The following is an 8,216-nucleotide window of genomic DNA, read 5'->3' on the forward strand; positions in this document are numbered from 1 at the left end:
TAAAAAGAATGGTCCAAAATTTTAAACGAGATAAGGTTTTTTTATTGACATCAGTCATTATTATATTAAGTGAACTAATCCTTGCTGGACTCTTAGTGGATCCTGCAGTAGCAGAAAAAGCAATGCAGTTTTTAAGGAGAGGCTACCATTTTTTCCCGTTTGTTGGACGGCAAGAGTACCGATATCACCACGCCATTTTGCTCGTTTTTTGAGGTAACTAGAGATTAAGAAGTGCGTATTTTATATTTCTTATAGTTATTGAATTTTTAAAAAACAAATCATGCATTTTTGCACTTTTCCTTGGCTTGTTAGTAACCTGTAATAATAAACACTGAGAATCTCTCTTTTATAAAAAATACTTAATTTTCTTCATAAAGTAACTTGATTGCTGTTTTTCTCTTTCACTTATATTATTATTAAATATCTGAAGCTTGAAAATAAGAAATTGATCTTTCATTTACAAAATATTTAACCGCTACTTGAAATGATTGTTTGGTTTCTTTGTCACACACAATTTTTAATCAGCATTAAGGAACAGAGAGACGCTTTGTTCAAACATTATTACTAAATTGAACTTGATAACTCAAAATCGCTGTTTCTCTCTTTTTTATTTCAGACGGATTTCTTCTGCCCAATTGAAGTACTCAATCTGATTGATGAGATTTACCTTCAAGAATTGATTCGCGGTTTCAACGACTACCTTAAAGTTTTCAGCGTCTGGAAAGCCGTAATAAAGCTACAACGATTGGGACAAAGAGGTTCGGAGAGATGTGATGCACTAATACGTGCCGTTTATTTTTTGAAGGAAATGGCACTGTCTACCCAGTGCTAATGTACTGGATTTGTTTGTTTACGGGTTTTCCATACATATGAAAGCTATGGTTGCGCTCCTCATCAACTTATGTATTTATTATCTTGTGAAGAAGATCAGGCATACAGAATAAAGGATATAGAACTGACAATATTTTTTTTCGATTTTGGGACTTGGTTTCATTTAGAACAATGTTTAATCCCATTTAAAACGCCGATAGTAGTGAGCCTTCAAGAAAATCATAACTTGAGTATTAATAATAATATAAACCAATTATCTAATGAAGACCTAGCATTTTTAAATAGAACTGACAATCTAAATTCCGTTCAAGAAGAAATTAGGAGATTGGTTGAAAATGCGGAGGAAGCTATGGTTAAACTCACGCTAGAGTTCCAAGGACAAAATCCTGCGTAAAACTTCCCTCCTGAATATTGTGTAAGGATAATCATGACTATAGGAACCAATCTGATCCTCAACCTGGCCCGTCATACGCCCCTGATCCAGCACTGGAAGACTGTGGGAGCAATAATAGTAATAGTGCAAGTGGTAATAGTAGTAGTTTTAGTGGTAGTAATACATATTGTAATAATAATAATAATGTCGGGCAAAATCAGAGAAATAGTAAGTCGGAAGTTGTTAGAGGAAGCAGAAAAACTTTTCGTAAGTTTCATCTTACGTTCCACGAAATCGCTGTTAGCCCTGTAGATAATGAAAGAAAAATTTATAATCCAGAGACATATATTGAAAGTTTAATTGATTTTGAGTTATAACACGTGTTATCCAACGCGCGCCCCACGGATTTTATCGAGTTATACACAGATAGCAGCAAAAGTACAAGAAACAAGACTGTATGCGTGGCATGGAGAAGAAAGCGCGATTTGTCTGCAAGAACTGCCCTTAACTCAATTGAACGAGTATTAAATTCAAATGAGGAGCTTCTTTTGAAGCATGAAGTACATTTTCGGTTTCATATAGCCGACAGCTAGAGAAGAAGTAATAAAACAAATGCAAATATGAAATATTGAAAGCACCAAGATTATTTGGAAAAGCGTTTAATACGGATAGAAAATAAGAATTTCTATTGTCTTCCGATGGCAATTGCTTGGTGGATAAAAAACATACATTATGTGCTCAAAGATTGTATAACTTATGAAAACATTGTTACATGGCTGATTAAAGCAGAGGTTCACTGCGAGAAGGCAGGAGTTAACGTTGAAACTAAGAGAGAGTGTGACTTTACAGACGCCGATGCTTTCCAATCGTATTTGAAAAGGAAATATCAAATTGTATTTATAAGGAGCATGAAAGGAATGTTCGGGAATATATAGTTAGTTATTAAGGAGAACCCGCAGAAAATAAGAGCTTTATTTACTATCAAAGACGTGACACTATTGGCCACTTTGAACCTATTCGTAATATTAAAAGCTTTCCTAGTCAACCGAAGTATTGTTATCATTTTTGCAAGATTATAATATTCAGTCTTATAAACACAACTGTAAAACTCAGTGTACTCCTTGTGAACATACTCACGAACGCGATTATACTAGTAACAAAATTAAATGTAATGCATGCAATAGAGAGTTTTTTGCGGTTTTGTGTTTTGAGAATCATGTGAAGCGTAATAAACCGGGTAGATCTGTTTGTGATAATGTTAAAGTCTGCATTGATTGTGGTGTCATGTTTAATAACAGGCATCGAAAATCATATCACGTGTGTGGTGAACATTGTTATTCACCATCTGTACATGTAGATATAAATCCCACATGTTTTCTACGAAGAAAAATGCCTATACATAATAATAGATTTATGTACATTTCATATGACATTGTAACAATGTTAGAGGCACCAAATACTGGAGGTGAAAGGGAACACGAAGTAGAGTTGGTCTGTAGTAAGCATATTTGTCACACATCTATAAGTATCGGAGATCCCTGTAAAACATGTGTTGATATGGTTGAAAATAGTTCGTTTTCTTTTAAGACGGTGACAGCTTTTATTAATCATGTACTAGTACAGCGCTCTGCTTTAGCTTATAGTATGCATCGCTCATAATAGAAGTCTCTACGATAGTCTCTTCTGCTTTGGAAATATAATAAAAAAAGCAGCATATCATTCCTAATGTCCTTACTCAGGGTCAGAAAATTTTCATATTAACATTAGAAACCGTATTTTATAGGGATTATTTTTTCTTCCTCGCTGTAAGAATATGCAAATTGCACAAAAAATTTAGGCCTTACATAAAATTTTAAAAAGGGAGATTTACCATATTAGTTCAATACAGAATGGAGTCAAAATTATGCTGGGCTTTATCGCGCGCTTGAGTTTTACGACCCTTGGGAAAAAGCACAGAAGAAAAGAAACAATTGGAAGCCTGGCACAAAGAACGTGCGTTAGGTGGCGAGGAGTTTAACCTTCAAAAGAAAATGTTTTCTTATTACTAAAATGACGTTAGAATTCTGGCAGAAGCGATCATTAGGTTTAGTTACATTATTGAGGAGAAAAAGCAAATGGTTTGCAATGTTTCATTATTTCGTCCACCATTGCAAATCTTATGATGCGGACATATCGTACTTTGTACATACCTGAAAATAATATTGCTGTATTTCTCGCGTTGGGTTTCCATCATAAGGGCATATATAGTACTAAAGCTAAGCAATAGCTTCTGTATATGGAAGAACAATTAGAGATAAAAATCCAGCATGCCACGAGAGGTGGGGAAAAGTGTATCGGTAGGTATGATCTGTCAGGAAAGTAAATGTACACCTATTTTTCGAGTCTGGCATTCCTGCGCTCCATCCGTGGAGAGTATGAGAATTAAATCGATCAAATGTTTACTGAGGGGCAAAAAGAAAAGCTTAATATGAATAAGACATTGCAGAGGGGCACAAGCTGTGAATACGAATAGTGCATTGTGTAAATAAAAGACGACACGAAAGAGAAAGCCAGAAACAGCTGTTAAACTTACAAAAAAAGAGTAAAAATTGTCGAAGTGGGAACATAAAACACAAATACAACAAATACGCCGACAACTAAACGGTCACCACGCCATAATCTTGGTGTAGTGGTTAAGGTGCTGGCTTACAAATGCAAAGGACGCAAGTTCTAATCTTAAGCGAGTACATTTTTAAAAATTTTTGTTAATAATACATACAACTCATGAGAGATGGTAAAAGAGGTTGTATTTAGTTTTTCGTAGCAATTATTATTGGTAATGTTTAGTACTGATAATACTTTTTGTCTTTGCGTATTCCTTTTGTTCTTGTCTTCATTTGGAAAAAGAATATCCGAACAAATGCCACCAAAATTCCTCATATTTTGAATGTAAACGCCATTTGCAATTAGTAAAGAATAAAAAATGAACGTTCCGAAGTAGCTGCAAAAAGTAAAAGGAAAAACATGGAAGTCGACCATACTCATGGTTACTAAAAATACAATTTCTACATGCCTTACACCTCCCGACCACGTTTCTACGTTAGCAAGTAAGAGGCTTGTGTTTAGGTTAGGCTCGTCAATACGTTTTGCAAAGGGGCCCGGTTTAGCTCTGACGCACCACAGGTGCGAGAAGGGAGAAAAACACATTTTCTCTCTCCCTCTGTGTGTCTATTTATCTATCTATTTGTATATATATAACGCTATTTGTGAATGCCATAACCACCCTAATCTTCAGCGGATTGAGACGAAACTTGGCACAAACATTAATTGTTGAAATATCTTGATGAGTTCGTTAACCAGAATAATCAGATGAAAATGTTCAAAATGGTGGCCCTTCAAACTCTTAAAAAGTTCCAAGGGAACCAAATTTCGCCCATAAATAGGTATTCAGAAAGTTTGAATAAATTTTCCTCTTTTACTGAAATATTTGTGTGCAGAAACTTATTGAAATATTGGACCCGATTAATCGCCTAAAGAAGGTTCATGCCCTTTCGCTACGGTCAGTTTTTTTTTTGCAGGAGGGGTTATCTTCGTATGGGAACAAGATGATTGTTACTGATGATATGAAATTACACATTGAAAGTGAAGTAACTTATGTAACGTGTTATTTGAAAGAATAATATAATAAATGTGCATTCCTCTAACTCAGAGAACTCATGTATTTCGAGTTCGGGAGCCTGAATGGCGAGGAGTGTTATTTGATTTGCTTTTTAGTAACACATTGCATTGCAAATAAAGGTAGGCAACATTAGTGGTAAGTAAAACAACAACAACAACAACAACAACAACAACAATAATAATAATAATAATAATAATAATAATAATAATAATAATAATAATAGGTGTTGTTTGTGGCAAGGCAATATCTTCCTCAGTTCTTCTTCAAACGTAATGATTGTAACGCCATATCTCTCTTACAAACAAAATATTAGCAATTTATATCGAAAGAACGGGAAACTGTAGAGCGATGGGACCAACGTTGGACAGTATGCACTCATAGTACTCAGAAAAGTAGGCAATTTCAATGCAAAATGAACGAAGAGTCATTGTCATGGCTACTCATGAGGCCACGGCAGAGCCCTCTTTAGGCAAAATGTCGATAGCTTATATCGAGAAAACAGGAGGTGATACTGGGATGGGACCAACGTTGGACACAGTGGACCCATGAGGCGCATCGAAAAAATTAGGGAGGCGGGCGCCATCCAGCCTTACTTATTTTCACATAATAATATAAAATTATTGTCGAAATACACACACGAGTTAGCTACTAATATTTCATATTATTATTATTATTATTATTATTATTATTATTATTATTATTATTATCTACAGCGTCTTTTCATTACGTGAGCATGTTTGACATGAAACCAAAGAGAAAATCCATCCTGTAGCAAAAAGAAACAATACTTTCTCTCAAATGGATAAAATATCAAGCCGAGATTGATTCGAACTCGCATGGACGGCGCGAAAAGCCAGTGCTTTGTCCACTTTTTTTTAACTGACTCACCGAACGTGTTTCAGTAACTTACTTATTGCTAATTTTACTTGCTTCACTCGTTTAACTTGCTTTTTCTAATAACTTATAACGACAGGGACACGAACACAGAAACATCGAGAACAGTTAAAAATGATAGATGCTCTCCCGCTGAGAATCGAACCCAAGACTCCATACACCCAAGGCTCACGTGCTAGCCTCTAGACCAGCGGCGATGGCATCGCTCACTTCCTGTGTCGTTAGGGATTACGACCACTGTATTGCCAGCTATCACTTCTGTGGGTTGTATACTATGATCACATGTTTCTTTTTTGCTGGAAGAGTAAAACCTACATTATATGTAATACATGAGGTATTTAGACCTACATGCTCTTCATATAATGTAATAAAAGGGTCATGGTGTCGGATTTTAATACATGACGTATTGCAGTATACAACATGCTTTGCATTACTTGTTTGTTTGTAGACAGCTACTAGCTTAGTGTTCTGAAAGGTTGTGTATAAACTAGGGATAGCCCGTTCCGGAATTATTAGTTTTCGGACTCCCGAAAGTAAAGCCGGACAAATTCCGGAATTCGGAAAATTCCAATTTTGTAATAATTTCGGAATTCGGAAAAATCCGGAATTTAGAAATTTCTGATTTCGTTAACATTCCGGAATTCGGAAAATCCGGATTTTTTCGAAAGTCGGAGTTTTTCTCAATTCCGGAATTTTCTAAATTGCGGATTCTTTCCGAGTTCCGAAATTCTTCTGAATTCCGGAGTATAACTGAATTCCATAATTTTGCGAAAACCCGGAAAGTGAAAGTTCCGCTTCCGAAAAATGAATTTATTTTGGTTAATATGAATCGTGGCGGAAATAAGTCTTTGACCAGGTAGTGGCGACTGCTTTGAAAGAAATGGGAAGTATGAGAATTCAATCTGTCATATTTGTAGTTTCGTGTGGAGAAATAACGAACTTATGAACCAGTGGTTTAACAAAAACTCAAGTTATTAATATAAACTTTGCCGACTTCATAAAAGAAATACGAAAGACATTTTGAATCGAAAAATATAACATACAACTTTGCAAGCGGAGACAAAGAAACCTAACGTAACCAGACTAAAGACGGATCGTTTACCGCGTAGCGATCGCGGTTCAGTGGTCAAGGTGCTTCTGCGAATGCACGTTGCAATTTTTTTTCTTACTTTAGAATTTTTGATGGCGATTGATCAGCGATAACATACGTTTTATTATATTCAGATATTTGAATACTCGGATGTTTCAATACTTTAACTATCAAATCTTCAGGAATAATAATAGTAATAATAATAATTATTATTATCTCGTAGAAGATTAAAAGCTAGAAGCTAAATTATCGCTCAGGTCATACCATTACAAGCAGAAACGTGACATTTGGAAAGAATATTTCGGTTTGGTTTAATGTTGCTCACGAGGAGTTTCTCATCTCGTTTCTAAAACAAATAAAATAACATGAGAATTAACATTTTACATTCGAGACGGGTCAGGGCTAAATCAAAATTTTCGTCTCTCTTTGGAGATGAGAATCGAGCGGAGACGAAAAGTATCGTAAACATTTCCCGTCTTGTCTCGATTCTCGAAATAGTGTATGTCCATTCTTTAAGTAACAATAGCTCTGTAGACTGAATCTCATAGGCTATTTCGTTGCATTGTATTTCAGAGCTCATTGAATTATGCTCTGTGGAGGTATTTTTGTAGCAAAGCTTTTATATTTACCTCTGCATATTCTAAAAATTAGTTTATTATATGCCTTACTGTCGCGTGATATTCAGTTATATTTATTACAGTTATTTTCCTCAAAACATACTTTCTACATGAAACTTCAATAAAAGGTTCTAGTTTAAAATGTTGGTAGTTGCAGAGGTGTGTCTTGAAGGTACGGAACCCTTTCCCCGAAATCTCTACTTTTAAGTAAGTTTTGCCAAATTTCAGGGCAAGTTTAAAACTATTATTATTATTATTATTATTATTATTATTATTATTATTATTATTATTATTATTATTATTATTATTATTATTATTATTATTATTATTATATCAACTCCATGTATAATCTTTAAAAGATATACGGTTTGTATCTGACTAGTAAAAGCTAATTCACTGTCAATCTCGGTCGTCTGGAAGTCTTCAGGAGGCAAGGACATCGGTCACGTTCTGGGTTTGAGTTCCGAAGGGGCAAGTATTCGGGCTCGAGCAAAAAATTGTTAAAAGTTATAGGCTTCATCCAAACATATTCAAAACAGCTGGGACCGGGTTTGGGCTTCTCAACGGCTCAAGCGGCTCGGCTTACAGCTCATTCAATATCGAACCAAATCGAGAAGTGAGCCGAGCCAACAGCTCACCACACCGAGCCGATTTGAGCCATCGGCTTAGTTGAGCTGAGTCGAAACGTGCTGATGAACTAGTTTCAACTTAGGTGGCTCGAACCGGTTCACATGAGCCGAGTAGGTGTCCCAT

The sequence above is a fragment of the Thermobia domestica genome, chromosome 18 (assembly GCF_964235325.1).
Source record: "Thermobia domestica chromosome 18, izTheDome1.hap1.1, whole genome shotgun sequence".
In the NCBI taxonomy this organism is placed as follows: Eukaryota; Metazoa; Arthropoda; class Insecta; order Zygentoma; family Lepismatidae; genus Thermobia; species Thermobia domestica.